We start from the raw sequence: 17,627 nt of genomic DNA, 5'->3' as shown, positions 1-17,627 counted from the left end.
GAGACTGCAGTCACCTTGGAAAGCAGCTGCCACTGACCTTTGAGACGCCCTCCTGAGGTGAGGCAGCTTTTGATATGCGAACTAATAAAACACGTTCACATATGCCTTCAGGGCAAAGCCCTGCAAAACTGCTGAGATCATTCTGTCTCTAATACAGTAATATTAATCTATGGAGCCATATTTCTATGGGGCTACAACTCTAGGAGCAACAATTTTGTCACTGTTGTATATTAATTTCAGGAGTGCCGTATTTCATGTCAGATTCATCTTAATTAGCACGTACTTTTTTTTTTTTTTTTTTTGAGACAGAGTCTCGCTCTGTTGCCTGGGCTAGAGTGAGTGCCGTGGCGTCAGCCCAGCTTACAGCAACCTCAAACTCCTGGGCTTAAGCAATCCTTCTGCCTCAGCCTCTCGAGTAGCTGGGACTACAGGCATGTGCCACCATGCCCGGCTAATTTTTTCTATATATATTTTTAGCTGTCCAAATCATTTCTTTCTATTTTTTAGTAGAGACGTGGGGGGGGTCTCGCTCTTGCTCAGGCTGGTCTCGAACTCCTGACCTCGAGTGATCCTCCCGCCTCGGCCTCCCAGAGTGCTAGGATTACAGGTGTGAGCCACCACACCCGGCCTACAAGTACTTTTAACACTTCATAAATATATGGCTCAAGCAGATTACCATATAATTTTACACATGTTAGCTCATTTAATTTAATTTGCAGTTGCACTAGTGAACATGCACATACCTACCACCTATAGTCTGTAATTAACAATTTGCTATATTTGCTTTATCACATTTCCACTTATCTATCCATCCCTTTATTCATCAAATACTCCATCTTAAATTTTTGATACATTTCAAAATGTAACAAACATCAGTAAATTGGTGCGGGTGGCCATTCTCAGTTTGTTTACTATCATAGAGTGAAAGCATTCTATATTTCATCATTAAATATGTCATATATGGCCTTCACTAGCTTGATTTTAATTTACTGAGTTTCTTTTTTTAAATCATTAATGGGTGTTCAATTGCATCAAATGATTTTTATACATCTACTGAAATAATCACTTGGTTTTCTCTTTACCTCTGTTAATATGGAGAAATACATTGATTTATGAATGTTGAACCAGCTTCGTATTCCTGGGCTAAACCCCCCTTGGATCTTATGCACTATCCTCTTTATGTATCGCTGGATTTGATTTGCTAATATTTTGTTAAGGACTTTTGTTTCTATGCCCATGAGAGATATTAGTCTGCAGTCTCCCTTCTTTCCAATATCTTTGTCAGGTTATACTCACGGTAAAGCTGGCCTCACAAAAAGTTGAGAAATGTTACCTCTATTTTCTGAGACAGTTTGTGTAATATTAGTATTTTTTTAAATGTTTGACAGAATTTATCAGTAAATCCATCTGAATCTGGAGTTTTCTTTGTGGGAAATTTTTTGATAATGAACCTGATTTCTTTAACAAATACAGGTGTTAGGTCTGGAGCCAAGAGGGAGACACACAAAGCCTCAGGTGTAGCAAAATGCTATTTATTTGAGCACCTGGGTGCAGTGGGTGGAGGCCGAAAAGAGTGTCCACTCCAGGAAGGGGAGAGCGGTGGGTTTTATAGGAGGTTTGGATGGAAGTTTGGGGAGGGTGAATTTTTTTGTTTTTCCTGAACAGTAACCAGTTCCTGCTGGCGTTGCCACCAAGGGCTGTGGTCAGAGTTAGATTTACAACCTCTGGACTCTCCAGACTCCTGCAGCTATTGTCTCACAGGTTTTACTATCACTTATCTAAGTAAGTTTTCCATTAACCAATCACTATCTAAGTTTTCCATTAACCGCATTCTGTCCTATACATACTTTCCAGGTTCCCACCCCAAGCAAGCCTAACAATAGGATTATTCAGACATTCTGTTTCATCTTTTGTCGTTTTGGTAAATAATATTTTTCAAGGAATTTGTCTGTTTTAACCAAATGGTCAAATTTGGGGGATAAAATTACTTATTTTTCCTTATCTTTTTAAAAACTGTAAGAGCCATAGTAATGTTCTCTTTTAAATTTCTGATATTGTTGACTTGTTTCTTCTTTTTCTCTTGATTCATCTCCCTAGGGATTTATCAATTTTGTTTTTTTTTCAAAGAACAAACTTGACTTTGTTCATTTTCCTTACTGTTTTCTCTTTTCTATTACACTGATTTTTGCTTATCCTTATTATTTCTTTGTCTCTACTTATTCCTGGTTTACTTTGTACTCTTTTTTCTAATGTTTGAAAGTGGAAGCTTAGGTCATTTCAATCTTTTTTGTAACTTCCCTAATTTAGAAGTGTGTTATTCTGTGAAATGTAAATATAAAAAAAAAGCGCATTAATTTCCAAATATTGGGGTTTTCCCAAATATTTTACTGTTTTCAATTTAATTCTTTTGTAATCAGAGAGCATACACTATATGCTTTCAATCTTCATAAATTTCCTGAGACTAGTTTTATAGCTCGGAATATGGACTATCCTACTAAACATGTCTTGTGCAATATGAATCGGGCAGTTGTGTGTAGTGTTCTATAAAAGTCAATTAAGTCAAGGAAGTTGACAGTGTTGTTGAGATTTTATGTCTTTATTGATTTTTTTGTCTCATTGACTTAGCATTTTCTGAGAGGAATATTTTTATATTATATTTTTTATAAAATATAATATAAAACAATTATATTATAATTGTTCTTTTTTTCATTAAGAATTATGCCTCCTTATCTCTTATAATATTATTTGTCTTGACTTCTAAACTAACTGATAGTAATACAGCTACCTCAGTCTTCTTATGCTTACTGTTTGCACGTTGTATCTTTTTTTATTCACTCATTTCAATCTATGTCTTTCAATGTATGTCTTCATATTTCTTACAGACAACATGTTGGGTCTGGCTTCCAAAACAAACAAAAACCTATTTCTACAATCTCTCTCTCTCTCTTTTTTTGTCACCCAGTTTGGTTTAAGTGTTTAGAAAGTGGTTAGAGTGTTTTGTTCATTTACCTTTAACATAATTATTAATATGGTTTGATTTTACTACTAATTTTCTTTCTGTTTGTCTTATCTGTTTTTTGTTCTTCTGTTCCTCTTTTTCTGCCTTTTTTTGGGGGAGGGTGGTAGTTAATTGAATATATTTTAGAATTCCACTTCAATTAATCTATTAGTTTTTTTAGCTATACCTCTTATTAAATTTATAGTGGTTGCTTCTTGATTACAATATACCCTTAGTATCTACTTAAAATTAACATTGTACCAAAATTTTCAATAGAATAGCCTTATTTACTCATTCTATCTTTATTGTAGTCTTGTCATATGTATTATAACTATACTCACAGATACCTTAGCATGCACCTCCTAGGAATAAATTAGTTGCATAATATCATCTAATATCCACTTGAGGAAAGCAGGGAGTTTCAGCTTCCCTGGCTTCATTGCTTTCTTTGCTTTTTAGGTAGTTTTTTTTGTTTGTTTTGTTCAGAGACAGAGTCTTGCTCTGTCGCTCAGGCTGGAGTACAGTAGCCCAGTCATAGCTCACTGCAACCTTAAACTCCTGGGCTCAAGTGATCCTCCTGCCTCAGCCTTCTGAGACGCTGGGACTACAGGTATGCACCAGCAGGCCCAGCTATTTTATTTATGTATTTATTTTTTGTAGAGACAGAGTCTTGCTATGTTGCCAAGACTGCTCTGGAACCCCTGGCCTCAAGTGATTTTCCGACCTCAGCCTCCCAAAGTGCTGGAATTACATTCATGAGCCACTGGGTCCAGCCTTCAGGCACTTTTTTAAAAAAAAAAATTTGCCCCAAACTTTTAATTCTTATCTTGTGTGAGGGTTTGTCCAATAGAAGCTGTGCCTCCATCACCAGGAGCCAGAACTTTGCAGCACTTTGAATTGCTACTATGTAATGTGATTCTTTAAGACAGGGAATACAATATACAGTACTTATATTTACAGCATTTTCCTAACTTACTTGACCAGCGAGCTTCTTTTTTGTTTTTATAAATGGAACAGCTGCAGAATGACTGCTTGCATTGCTTTGGGGAAAGCCAGCCAAAGAACAGCCTTATTCAAGGTGTCATTACAACTTCTTGCCAAGTTACAGACCTTGCTTATTATCCACTAAATATAATGTTCATCTAATTAAATGCTGTGGAAATCATACCTGCTTTAAATACCTTGCAATTAAAGGTGAGAGAGTTTGACCTTCATTATAAAGTAAAGATGGTAAGGGACTATTAAATAATTGTGATCTTCACTTAAAAATGTCTGAGCATCAAAGTTTGTGTTAGTGGACAACAGAAAAATTCTGCATTTGAGATTGTATTCTGTCAGCTTGACATTTTGAGAGGGGGATACAAATGAAACAAATTCATAGAAAAATAGATACATGAAGCAAAATGCATCACATAAAGGCAAAGGCAATTTTTACATGGACTCGGGGAGAAGGAATCTGCTACTGACCAGTACTCTGTCCCAGGACAATCTATTTATATTTTCTCAACTTTTTATTTTTAAATTTTAAGCTGTTGAACAATTGAAAAGTAGTATAATAAATACATATACTCTCTAGTGGATTCAACAATTATTTACATTTGTATTTGCTTTCTCTCTCTCTCTTCCCTCCCACACAATTTTTCAACTCCTGACCTTAAGCAATCCTCCCGCCTCGGCCTCCCAGAGGGCTAGGATTACAGGCGTGAGCCACCACGCCCAGCCATCTCCCACACAATTTCTAAGGTAAGTTGCAGATGTAATAAGACTTCACATAGGTACTTCAGCGTGCATCTCCTAGGAATAAATTAATTGCATAATAATCATCTAGTATCTACTTGAGGAAAGCATATAGACCTTGTCCCAGATGATGTCTTTGGGATAAGTTAAGTTTCCTCTTTAGTATAGAAATCATATTCCCTTTCAGAAAAGATCATAAACTAGAATAAGAAAGCAGAGAGAAGAGAAAGAAGGAAAAGATCTTACAAAGTTAATATTAGTTATTAGTCCATAAAGTACACATAGTCCCTAAAGTACCAGTCTACACTATTCTAGCATTCCATACTATATTGGCATGGCAAATTATTCTAAGTAGGAGTTCTTTGCTAGGCTTAGAAACAATCTCTGCCCTGAAATAACTCACAAGGTAGTCAGGATCTGGTAAAACATACTCAAATATCCCACCCTGCTTCCTCCACCTTGCTAAATTCAGCATCTCCTCTAAAACTCAGATCAGGCGTTGCCTTGGAAAAGCCCTCTCAGGCTCCTGCCTTTCCTTCACCCCCTGCTCCCAGCGCCCCTGGGTCTGGGTGGGGTGTTTCTGCTCAGAGCATTCAAAGAGCCCCATCCTGCCTCCAGCCCATTTTATCAGACTATTTTTATGGGTCATTGTTTCTCCCTCACTGATTTCTATAAGTGGTGGGGAGCTGGGATTTGTACTTTCAGGATTATGATAGGGCCAGATAGATATCTGTTGAATGTTTGTGAAAGATTAATCAACAAGATCAGCGACTGTGCTGGCAAGAGAAATGGGAAGTAGGAGGAAAAGAGAGACGGGCGTAGGGCAGCAGGACGGGTGAGAGCTCCAGCTGGACAGTCAGGGCTGTGGGATTGTCCGTCGGCTAAATTAAGTCTCCCTTCCCGGATCACTGGCTTTTTTTTTTAGTATCTTCCCTCCCTAGTTTCTCAGTTCCCTAACTACTAGTTTCCCCTCACTGAAAGTCATTCACATTAGTGTGTGTATGGCAAGATAGGGACCAGAGAGGGCACCTTGATCTCAGGGAAGCTTCTTGGGACCATTTGGGGAGCTTGATATGTCCCCTTGGAACTTGAGGAACACAGTGGACTGGTGTCTGCCCCCATCTGGAAAGTGTCAGGCTGGAGAGGCGGCTGGCCAGCTGCTCAAAGGCCAGAGCAAAGGCAAGGCCGCTGCTGCGTGGGGCTCGGTCTGGTGGGCAAAGTCACAGCTCCAGTTGGCTCCTTTCCTCTGACCTTAGCCAGCACCTAGACATCTGGGGATACCTGCAGCTCTTCTCCTTGCAGAGATCCTCTTTGCCCTCTTACACAAGATTTAAGATAACTCAGTTTACATCCCCTTATCTCCCTAGAGTGTCGTGGACTTTCTTCCCTGATTATCACCTGCATAAAGAACAGTTCTGGAGTCAAGAGAATAAATCTTCAATTCTAGAATGTTAGGCATCAGGGAGCAAGGGAAGAGGAGGAGGACCCAGCTGAAAAGGGCTCCCCTCACTCACCACAGAGGCACAACCCGCAAGATTCACCATTTTTAAGGACAGGCAAATTTGGGAGGAGAGGATGATGGGTAGTGAGAGGTACAGGAACACATAGGCCAACCTCTGTTCGTGTTGGATGTAGTCCACTGAGCAATGCTCATTTATATTGCCAATCTGGTAAGAGTACATTTTTGTTTTGTCAAAAAGACCAAGGACACCTATAGAATTACCTAAAACCTGTTTATTCAGATCTGACTATAGTGAGTGAGTTTGCTACCCTCACTTTCCTTCTGGTAGGGACTTGAAGGGGTGTGATAGGAGAATGAGGTCTATAGAATAACAGGAAGAAGTCTTATGACAGGCTTTGATTGGTGAGTATTTCATTAGGGTGGGAGTTTTGGAAGTGGGGGAGGCTTTCTGATTGACGTTTGTATTAGTCCATTTGCACTGCTATAAAGGAATACCTGCGACTGGGTAATCTCTAAAGAAAGGAGATTTATTGGGCTCACAGTTCTGCAGGCTGTACAAAAAGCATGGCATCAGCTTCTGCATCTGGTGAGGGCTTCAGGAGGCTTCCAATCATGGTAGAAGGCAAAGGGGAAGCAGGTGTGTCACATGGCAGGAGAGAGAGGAGGAGGTGCCAGGATCTTTTCATAAGAATGGCAGCAAACCATTCATGAGGGACAGCCACCATGACCCAACCACTTCCCACCAGGCCCCACTTCCAACACTGGAGATCAAATTTCAACACGAGATTTGGAGGGGACAAATATCCAAATTATATCAACTTGTAAGTACCTTTGTCAATCTTCGATTGGTTCAATACCTGCTGGTACAAAACTGGGAGATTTCCAGGCTGAGTGGAGTCATAGGGGTTTTCCTATTTCAACTAGAAGAATATCTTGTCCTCAGCCGCAGGGTCAGAGTCTTACATAACTAATTCCTCAGTTTAGATAATGTTGTGGTGGAAATTTTGTCTAAAGTCTAGTCCAAATAAATGTGTTCTATATTCTTATATCGATTTATATACACCTATCATATTAAGGGTTAGATTGAGACCTGTCATGAATTTCCCTTTTGTGGAATGAAAGTGAAAAAGGGAAATACAAGCACTGGATGAATGTAGAACTGAATAAGGTCTGAAATTCCTCTTAAAGCTAAAATTCTAATGAGATTTCCTGAGTGGGTCCCCGTCCTGTGTCTCAGGGCTAGAGAGACCCTACAGTTGAACGGATGAACTCCGGAGGGCTGGGCCCCAACTCAGCCCTGGCACACAAACACAGGCAGGGCCTGGGGCCACTGGGGACTCTTTTCTCCCCTTGTGTGGCTCCCTGGCATGAAGGAGGAAACAGTAGGAAGCATCTTTGCCCTTCCCCGGCACACGATCCAACTCCCCACTCTGCTATCAGAGCTCACTTGTTTCCCCTCAAACCTCCAAGCAGGGAGCTTGAGCAGCCTCTGGGAGCCCCTGGGCACAGTCTAGTCCCCTTATTTGGACTAGACTTTAGACAAAATTTCCACCACAACATTATCTAAACTGAGAAATTAATTATGTAAGACTCTGACCCTGCGGCTGAGGATAAGATATTCTTCTAGTTGAAATAGGAAAACCCCTATGACTCTACTCAGCCTGGAAATCTCCCAGTTTTGTACCAGCAGGTATTGAACACCCAAGTGGAAGAAGGAAAGTGAAAAAGCACCGAGGCAAGAGAGCAGTGACAACTTTAAGTGTGACCTTACTCACCCCAAGAGCAAGCAAAAGTACAAATCAACTCAAGGGTGTGCAAAGAGTGTACAGTGGTGATTATGATTCAGGCCTCATTGGACAGAAAACCATCCCTTCCTTACCTAGCCTTCTACTACCACTTTCTCTCTCTCTCATTTACCAGAGCAGTGGATTGGGAGTGGACTGCAAGTGGAGATTGAGAATCGTGGCTGCAGTGATGGCATCTATGTGGCAAATTGTCTTTAAAGACCTCTTGTCACTGGAAACAATGTCTAATAGAGAATGGCCAAATGCAGTGTTCTACTGTATGAAATTATGTCATCAAAGATTAAATTATGTTGTAATTGACAATATAGAAAGTTCATAATTTATTGTTAAGTAAAATAAATAGTATATATTAATAAAACAGTTTGGTAGTTAAAAATAGTTATCTTTGGGATGGAGTAGAATAACGGGCATTTTTAATTTCCTTTGTTTTGTTTTTTCTGTATTTTCTATAATTTCTGTATTACTTTTGTACTAAGAAAAACATTGCAAGCATGTATTATCGGAAACCCATCTGGCTGGTTGATATTATCCACATCTTTGTTTAGTCTAATTTAGCAAAAATTTGAAGAGAACATTTTTTAAAGCAAAATAAATGCTTTCTCAACTCCAGGAAGGAGGAACCAAAGCATTTGCCAAGAGTCTGACTTGGTCAGATACAGACTGGCCTGAGGGACTGCTGGCTTTGCAGCAGCGTTAGGCTCCAGTTCGGCAGAGGCAGGCATAAACATTCACAAGCTTTCCGAAAGTAATCCAAATTACTAGAAGCTGTGCAGTGTAGAATCATGACAACCGGACAAAACAGCAAGATCTGGTTTCTTGTAAGAACTCTATCACGGTCCAGGGTTAACCTTGGACAAGTCACTTACTCTCTGCATCCTCTACAAAAACAGGTCCTTTCCCATTTACTCACTGATTAGTTATTGAGGATCCCCTGCGTGCACAGGACTGCTCATGCATACTACTCTGGGCTCACTCTAGAATGCTGTGAGTCTGTTATTTTAAAGACTATGGCATCCAATTTAATTTATACCACCATTTCCATCCTTCAGCACAGAATTATCTAGAATTCTCAGGGTTTACAGGTGGAATAAACCTTTTGTAATCTAGGTATTGAGGGCTCCAGAGAAAAGGTTAGTGGGCTTTGTAAAGGGGACAACAGAGGCAAGAATGGGGTGAGGGATAGACTGAGTAAAGAGTTAGAGATGGTTGGCCGAGCATGATGGCTCACACCCGTAATGCTAGCACTCTGGGAGGCTGAGGCAGGAGGATTGTTTAAGGTCAGGAGTTCGAGACCAGCCTCAGCAAGAGCAAGACCCCGTCTCTACAAAAACAGAAAGAAATTAGCCAGGCAACTAAATACAGAAAAAATTAGTCGGGCATGGTGGCGCATGCCTGTAGTCCCAGTTACTCGGGAGGCTGAGGCAGGAGGATCACTTGAGCCCAGGAGTTTGAGGTTGCAGTGATGACGCCACAGCACTCTAGCCCAGGCAACAGAGTGAGACTCTGTGTCAAAAAAAAAAAAAAGTTAGAGATGGGTCAGAACAGAATCCACTTGGTACAGAGCAGCTGGGAGGGTAGGGACCAAGGAGGAAACTGAGCAAAAGCAACAAGGGAAACTACAGATCATGGTGGAAAATTCCCAGGCATGACAGTCTAAATACCTTATTTTCCACAATATCCAATTCATTATTCTTTTCAGGCAACAACAATCCGTACGGAACAATGTTTCTGTGTCTGCTATTATTGCAAGAGAGGGAGAGATCGGGCTAAACGCCTTTGTCCTTGAAGACCTGATGCTGCCGGTACATAATGGTTAAGGTCAAAGGTTTTAACAAATACGGGGGACGTGAGCCAAAACCAATGGAGACTGGTATGTGTTTCCATGGGAAAATGACACAAACTAAACATGACCATAAAGGACACAATAGTGTCAGCAAAAGTTGTTTTTATGCTTCTCAAGAGATACTTGGATACATTTCTAGGCACAATGGTTTGTTCTCTTTTGTTTTTGGTATATTGTAATTTGAATGTCTTTCCACATTGCACAGCAATGTTGTGCAGCTGATTATTTTTACTCAATGTACAACAAATTGCTATTAAGAAAATTGAAAGCTGTTAGTAATAAACTACTAACAAACAAACTAGTTGGAAACATGCTCCCGTGAGGATATGCACTTGCTTTTGAACACATACTCACGCAGTTTTCAGCAAGGAAAACTGATCATTATCAGAAATTTAACTATGAAACCACAAATACCTTTGGGCAAACCTTGGTGAATGAATTCCCTCTTTGTGAGAGGTCAAAGAGCCCTCCTGAGCTCAGTTGTCTTAGCCAATGACAGGGCTAGTAAGGTAAAGGGACATTGTATGTCAAAGTAGAGGGAGGGTTGATAGGAATATAGAACCTAGCTAGATGCTGTGAAATCAGGACTGAAGATGTTTCTGGCCATTATGACAGTTTGATTCATTAAATGAACACTTATAGCAAAATAAGCTCATGTTTTATTATATAAAAAAATAAACTTCCTTGATTCATAACCCATATGCCTGATGGGTTCTCTTCTTTGTATCAAGAAGCTAGGAAAGCTCAACTGAGATCATAAATAATATGTTGTAGCATTATAAGGCTTTATAGAATGTACACTACATATTATATAATATGTAAATTTCCAAGATCAAGGAGCCCACAGGGGAAAAAAAAAAGAAATAAATATGTAAACTACAATGATTTTGTGGTCCTGAGCCTTATCACTTACTAATTGTGAGAACTTCAGCAAGTAAGGCTCTCTGAATTACAGCTTCTACATCTGTAAAATAGAGCTAAGAATACCTTATGGTGGTTTTAAAACAGATCCTCAAATTCTTTGACACTCCTCCCATCAAAATGTGGAGCCCAATACCCTACTCCTTGAACCTGGGTCTAGCTTAGTGACTCACTTGTGAAGAATGGGAAGCAGCGGAAATAATACTGTGTGGCTTCTGAGACTAGGTTTCCTGGTGTTCCCGTGCATGCGTTCTCTCTCTCTCTCTCTCTCTCTCTCTCTCTCTCTCTCTGCTTGCCCTGGGCACCCAACCATCTCAACATTCCATGTGAAAACCAAGCAGCCACATGGAAAAGTCTCATGTTGCTATTGAGACAAAAGTTCCAGATGAACTCCAAGCTGAGAGCCAACAGCAGCCACCAGGCACGTGAGTGAGCTTTCAGTTTATTCTTAGCCCCTAATCTTTGAACCACCCCCACAGACACTGAATAGAGCAGAGGTAAACTTTCCTCTCCAAGTTCTTCCCAAATTGTAGATTCATGAGCAAACAGAAGTTGTTACTGCTTTAAGTTATTACATTTTGGGGTGGTTTGTTATGCAGCAACAGAGTTTGGTACCACAACAAAACCCAAAAACACGTGGCAGTGGTTTTACGACTGGGTGGCAGGCAGAATTTGGAAGGGTCTTCAGGAGACTATCAGCAAGAGCCTCACGGTTCTGGAAGAAGTTATTGGTTGGGGGTTACAGGAAAGCGAGGAAAATGTTATGGGGAGCTGTCATACAGTGGCAAAAAGGTGGGCAACAGTGTCTCTGTGGTAACTTGGAAAATAGAAAATATATCAAGTTAACTCAACGACCTATCTAAGGAGATTTTTCGGGAAGAGTGTTGAAGGTACTGGCTGGTTTTTATCACTGACTATAGTAAAATGTAAGAGAGAGATAAGTGAGAGGGAGAACTGTTAAATATATAGGACCCAGAGATTGTTGGAGTTGAAAATAAAAACAGTTTCTCCTTCCCAGCCTCTTCATATGGCAAATGAAATGGCTTCTAGGAGCAGATCAAATCCAGAGTGCTGTCAGGAAAACACGGTCCGAAGGTAAAGTCAAGGGTATGACTATAAAACTCTTCGTTGAGATCTCAGAAAGATTAAGCTGTTGCTTCATAGACTCTTATAAGCAGACAAAAGGCCGAATGGATCTTAAGGGTGTTACCAGATGCCACCTTTAGGAGAGTCTAAGGTACAGAGGCGTAAAGGAGATTTATTGATGTGGATTTTGCCCAGTGGAGTTAGCTATAAATTGATTTATTAGAAGCTTCCAAATTTTTTTAAAAGAATGATAATCAGCTTGGACTGAAAGGGACATTCAGGCCTTCAGATCCCAGACTTCTAAGAGCAGGAAGCAGTCTAAGAAAACTACTGAGCTGCAAACTGGGCTATGTTTGATGGAAAAGGAAGAATGGCTCTGAAGGTGGGACCAACAGCCCAGTGGGTGAAGCCAAAAGCTATGGTGGACGACATCCAGGAAGGAGACTGAGCCCCAATCAAGGCGCTGGCAACATACACTCAGCTGGATTCCAGAGCTGCTGTGCACCAGTGACTGCTGTGTGCCCCCAGTTCTCTTTCTGAGCAAAAGTGTCTACAGCGGTTATCCTGCTCTTGTTCCACCATCGCACAGTCAGTCTATCGGGTGCAGCAGCCAGATAGCTTGTCTCTTGATTCATAGGCTTTCATAGGCTTTCAAGAGGAGCTGCACTCAAACAGCTGTACTTGGGGAACAGGACCCAAGGGGCCTCATCTCCTGGACTTGATCTACATGTCAAGATCCTGGACTTTGAACCTGAGCCTGATGCTACAGGAGATACAATGTTTAAGGGGCCTAGGGCAGGCAGGGGAGTGAGTATATTTTTTATGTAGGAGATTTAATTTATGTATGGTGGGTGAATTGTAATGTTTTAAAAATAGGTCCACAAATTCTTTGATATTCTTCCCAACAAAAGGTAAAGCCCAATTCCCCTTCCCTTGAATAGCGGCCAGCCTTAGTGACTTGCTCTTAACAAATAGAATATGGCAGAAGTGATACTGTGTGGTTTCTCAGAAAAGTCCTAAAAGGAGACACAGCTTTTGCCTTATTCTCCTCTCTCCTGGAGGGTTTGTCTTTGGGACTTAGTCACCCCAGTGTGAGGAAGCCGAGGAACCACACAGAAAGGTCATGTGTAGGTGTTTCGGCCACAGCCCCAGCTGAGGTCCCAGGCGACCCAGCGTCAACCAGCACACCTGTGGGTGAGCGAGTCTTCAGATGGTTCCAGCCACCAGTCTCAAGTCACCCTAGCCGACACCAAGGGTAGCAAAGACATACTGTCTTTCTTAAGCCCGGCCCAAATTACAGATTCATGAGCCAAATAAATGTAGTCATTGTTTTAAGGCATGAAGTCTCAGGGTGATTTCATATGCAGTAACAGCTAACCGGATGTGTTATTCAAATGCCTACTAGGAATATCCACATATTTAAATAAAATCTTGTAGCAGTTGCAACGCTTTACACATTGTAAATTACAACTGCCTTTGGTCCCAGCTTTCTCACTTAGGATTGCAGGACCTTCAGCAAGTCAGTCTCCTGAGCTTTAGTTTCTGGAACTGCAAGGGGAAGACGAGAATATCTGTCTTTATTTTATTTTATTTTTTCCAGCTTTATTGAGGCATAATTGACAAATAAAATTATATGTATTTAAGATGTACAACATGATGATTGATATATGTATGCATCATGAAATGATTACCACAATCAAGTAAGCTAACATATCCATCACCTACAAAGCCCAGCATTGTGTGTGTGTGTGTGGTGAGAACACTTAAGATCAACTCTCTTAGCAAATTTCAGGTATATGATGCAGTATTATTAACTATAGTCACCATGTTGTACATTAGTACTTGGCTTATTTTTAAAAATCATTTATAAAAGCTATGTAGAAGAAGGAAAATGATGATATAGTGTAGGTTATAAAACTAGATTCCAGTGATTGTAACTGTAAAAATGTGCCGATGAGAAATAGAGGGATTAGATTAATGGGGTTAAGATTATTTTTTCCTTCTACTTTTCAAATTTTCTGTAATATTATTTACTTTTAGTAATAAAAAATACATATGGCCGGGCGCGGTGGCTCACGCCTGTAATCCTAGCACTCTGGGAGGCCGAGGCGGGTGGATTGCTCGAGGTCAGGAGTTCGAGACCAGCCTGAGCAACAGCGAGACCCTGTCTCTACTAAAAATAGAAAGAAATTATCTGGACAACTAAAAATATATATAGAAAAAATTAGCTGGGCATAGTGGCGCATGCCTGTAGTCCCAGCTACTCGGGAGGCTGAGGCAGTAGGATCGCTTAAACCAAGGAGTCTGAGGTTGCTGTGAGCTAGGCTGATGCCACGGCACTCATTCTAGCCTGGGCAACAAAGCGAGACTCTGTCTCAAAAAAAAAAAAAAAGCTAAAAAAATAAAAAATACATGTATTTTAAAAATTCCACTGTGTGTTCTCAGCTCAAACCGAGTTGTTTTTTCTCACTGACCACCCTGCCTGCTAAATCAGGTCAAGTGGTTCAGAAGAGGAACAGGCACAAAGCAGCATCCTGTTTCTTGGAGCTTGGGGGTCAAGAAACAATTGACTCCAGAACCCCCATGCCCTGCTCCCCAGCCTGTGCACCATTTCTCACCCTGTAGCTCCCCCCAATCCTGGGTCGTTCCCACCTATATGAGCTAAGCATTAGCTCCCATGCCACAGTCAATGCCCGTTATTTGTATAACCAGAAATCACAGCTATCTGAGCTTGGAGTGATGTAATTCAGTGGTTGGGGGAGTTGGCCAAAATGCTGGGTTAGAAACCTGCCTCTGCCACATATTGCCTGGGGGCTTTGCAGATGTAATTAAGGATCTCAAGATGAGATTAACCTGGATTACATAGGTGGGCCCTAAATTCAATAACAAGCGTCCCTATAAGAGAGGAAGACACAGAGAGCCAGAAGTCAGGTGAAGACAGAAGCAGAGACTGGAGTTCTGTAGTCACCAGCCAAGGAATGCCTGGGGCCACCACAAGCCAGAAGAGGTGAGGAACAGATTCTCCCTTAGAGCCCCAGAGGGAGTAGAGCTCAGCCAACGCCGGGATTTCAGGTTTCTGGCCTCTAGAACTGTGAGAAAACACAGTCCTGTTGTGTTAAGCCACCTCTTTGTGGTAATTTGTTACAGCAGGTCTAGGAAACTAACATGATGGATGAGTTTCACAGTCATAACAATGAATGAAGAAATTCACGTTAGGGAAAAAAGATGTCATTTAAATGAAGTTTTAAAAACATGAAGCCAATACTTTGTGTGTTTGTGGACACATGTATTGACAAAAGCCTAAAGAAACAAACGGGAATGATAAACGTCAAATTTAGGGAAGTGGAAACTGTAAATAATTGGTAGGGGGCACAAGGGCTTCACCTATGTGGATAATATTGCGCTTCCTAAGCCGAGGGGTAGGGGCAAGCGTGATCAATATTGTAGGGTCATACCTCTGTGTAGGACTTAACTGTTCCATAATAATCACATTTAAAAGGAAGAAGAAAAAGGACAAGAAGGAAGGTTAACAGCACCTTGAAGGGCGGGGGAGCTTTTTCTTGGGTGACGTATGACCTTTCAAATGTCAGAACGGGATGATTTGGCCCACATGGATCTCCTGATATTTAATAAGCAGATGAAAATCACTTTGTTAGTATTCAGTGCTCTGATGTTTATAAATAATTCCAATAGTAACCTTTTTCATTGGAAAAACACCTGTACGGTGCCAACTCTGATTACTCCCTGTGGATATTGCTTTAGCTAAAAATTAATATATCATACTTTCTAGAATGACAGACTGTGGGTTGGAATAAGAGAAAACAGTAATTTATAAGACAGAGTAATTACTGGAGGATCCAGGTATTATTTACTGACTTTCCTCTTTGTTCTCAAGCCAACAAAATTACGGAGTCCACATTCCCAGAGGCTCTTATTAGCCTCAATCTTAGGTAGTCTATCAAAAACAAAACTGTTGTGGATTAATAAACACCACAACCCATAATAAGCCGCGCAGGCCCCTCGCCTGCCTGGGTAGCAAGCGGGCTCAGCCGCAGCAGCATCAACGTGGCTGACCGGAGGCCGCTGGGCTGTTGCGCGCTTGCTCCCTTGGCGTGGCTGGGGCGGCCTCGCTGGCTGCACTACCCGTAACGTCCACGAGGTGGCAGCAACTCCACGGCTGCCAACCCGCGGCCTCCGAGGGCGACCGAGACTGCCGCGGACCCTTTGTCACCAACAGGACGGTTCTGGTTTCAAAATCAGATTGAGATGCTTCTTTGAGCGCTGGGATTTAGAAAAACATGGTGATCATTTTCAATTAAAAATTATTCATGCTCATCACAAACATATAACAATAATTTGATATCTACTATAAGCAGCCTTTTCTTTCCTTTTTTTTTTTTTTTGGTACCATTGGTGAAATACTTTGTTATTTTACAGACATGCCCAGGCAAAACTGTGGAGACTGTAAAAAAAAGGCAAGCGGTTGTCAGGGGCTGGGAAGCGTGGTTGGGGGAGGGGATGAATAGGTGGCGCACAGAGGAGTTTCAGGGCAGTCAAAACACTCCGTACGATAGTATAATGATGTGTGCATGTAATTACAATTTGTCCAAACACTTATTAATAGGATGTGCACCACAAAGAGTGAACCCTAAGGAAAACTGTGGACTTCGGTGATAATGATGCATTAGTGTAGGTTCATCAATTGTAACAAATGTACCTGCTGGTGAGGGATGTGGGTATGGGGGAGGCTGTGCATGCGTGGGGGCAGGGAGGATGGGAAATCTTTGTGCTCTCCACTCAATTTTGCTGTAAACCTAAAGTTCTAAAAAAAAAAAAAAAAAGTCTAAATAAAATGCCCATTTCCAAAAGTGCACTAGGTTTGATAACCACTAATCATCCTTTAGGAGGCTTAGGTTCTCAAAGAACTTCCAAATCTGGCAGAGTAAGCAAACCAGAGCTCACTTATTCTTTTAAAAGAGTAAGTACATTTATATTGCGAAGGTGTTACAGCAGGTGGTCCCGAGGACAAACCCAGCAGCACACGGAGAGCGGAGAATCAAGGTTTATTCCCCGGCGGGCTCAGAGGGGTCTCGCCACCAAATTCTGAGCCCCATCTACCCGATTTTTACCACTTTTATTAAGTTGGGATGGCCCGAGGAGTGGGGTCTCAGGTGGCTAGTGCTCGCCAGGTAATAGGTTACTTGATGTGTCAGGTAATAGATTAGTATTATGTTGATGCACCAGGTAATAGGTTAGTTGATGCGCCAGGTAATAGGTTTGTATTATGCTGATGCAGGTCTTTCGTGAGGGGTGGGGATCTCAGGTGGCTGCTGTGCCAAGTAATAGATGGGGGTTTTCCTTATCAAAGGTACAGTGAAAGTCAACATCTGCAGTATTCAAAGAGAAACCGTCTTCCAAACAATTAGCATCTGTCAAATGGCAGAATCATTTGACAGCCCGTAAATTACAACTGGTTCCAGTTGTGTGTTCTTATAGGTAAAATCCAAATTCAGCTAAGAAATGTCACATCAAGGTTCAGGTTTGCTTACTCTGCCAGATTTGGAAGTTCTTGGAGAACCTAAGCCTCCCAAAGGATGATTAGTGATTTTCAGGAATTTCTGCTTAATTTTCAATGTAAAGAAAGACTCTTTCCTATCTCTCAGATGTAAACATTCTAGGCATGCCTGAGATGTATAAAGAAAAAGAACCATGAACTAGAAAAATACTTTCTCTAAACTGAACTTAAATGTGGAACACTGGAGAGTCCATGGTTAG

This window comes from Lemur catta, chromosome 8 (assembly GCF_020740605.2).
Source record: "Lemur catta isolate mLemCat1 chromosome 8, mLemCat1.pri, whole genome shotgun sequence".
Lineage (NCBI taxonomy): Eukaryota > Metazoa > Chordata > Mammalia > Primates > Lemuridae > Lemur > Lemur catta.
Note: the sequence above shows the minus strand (reverse complement) of the source record.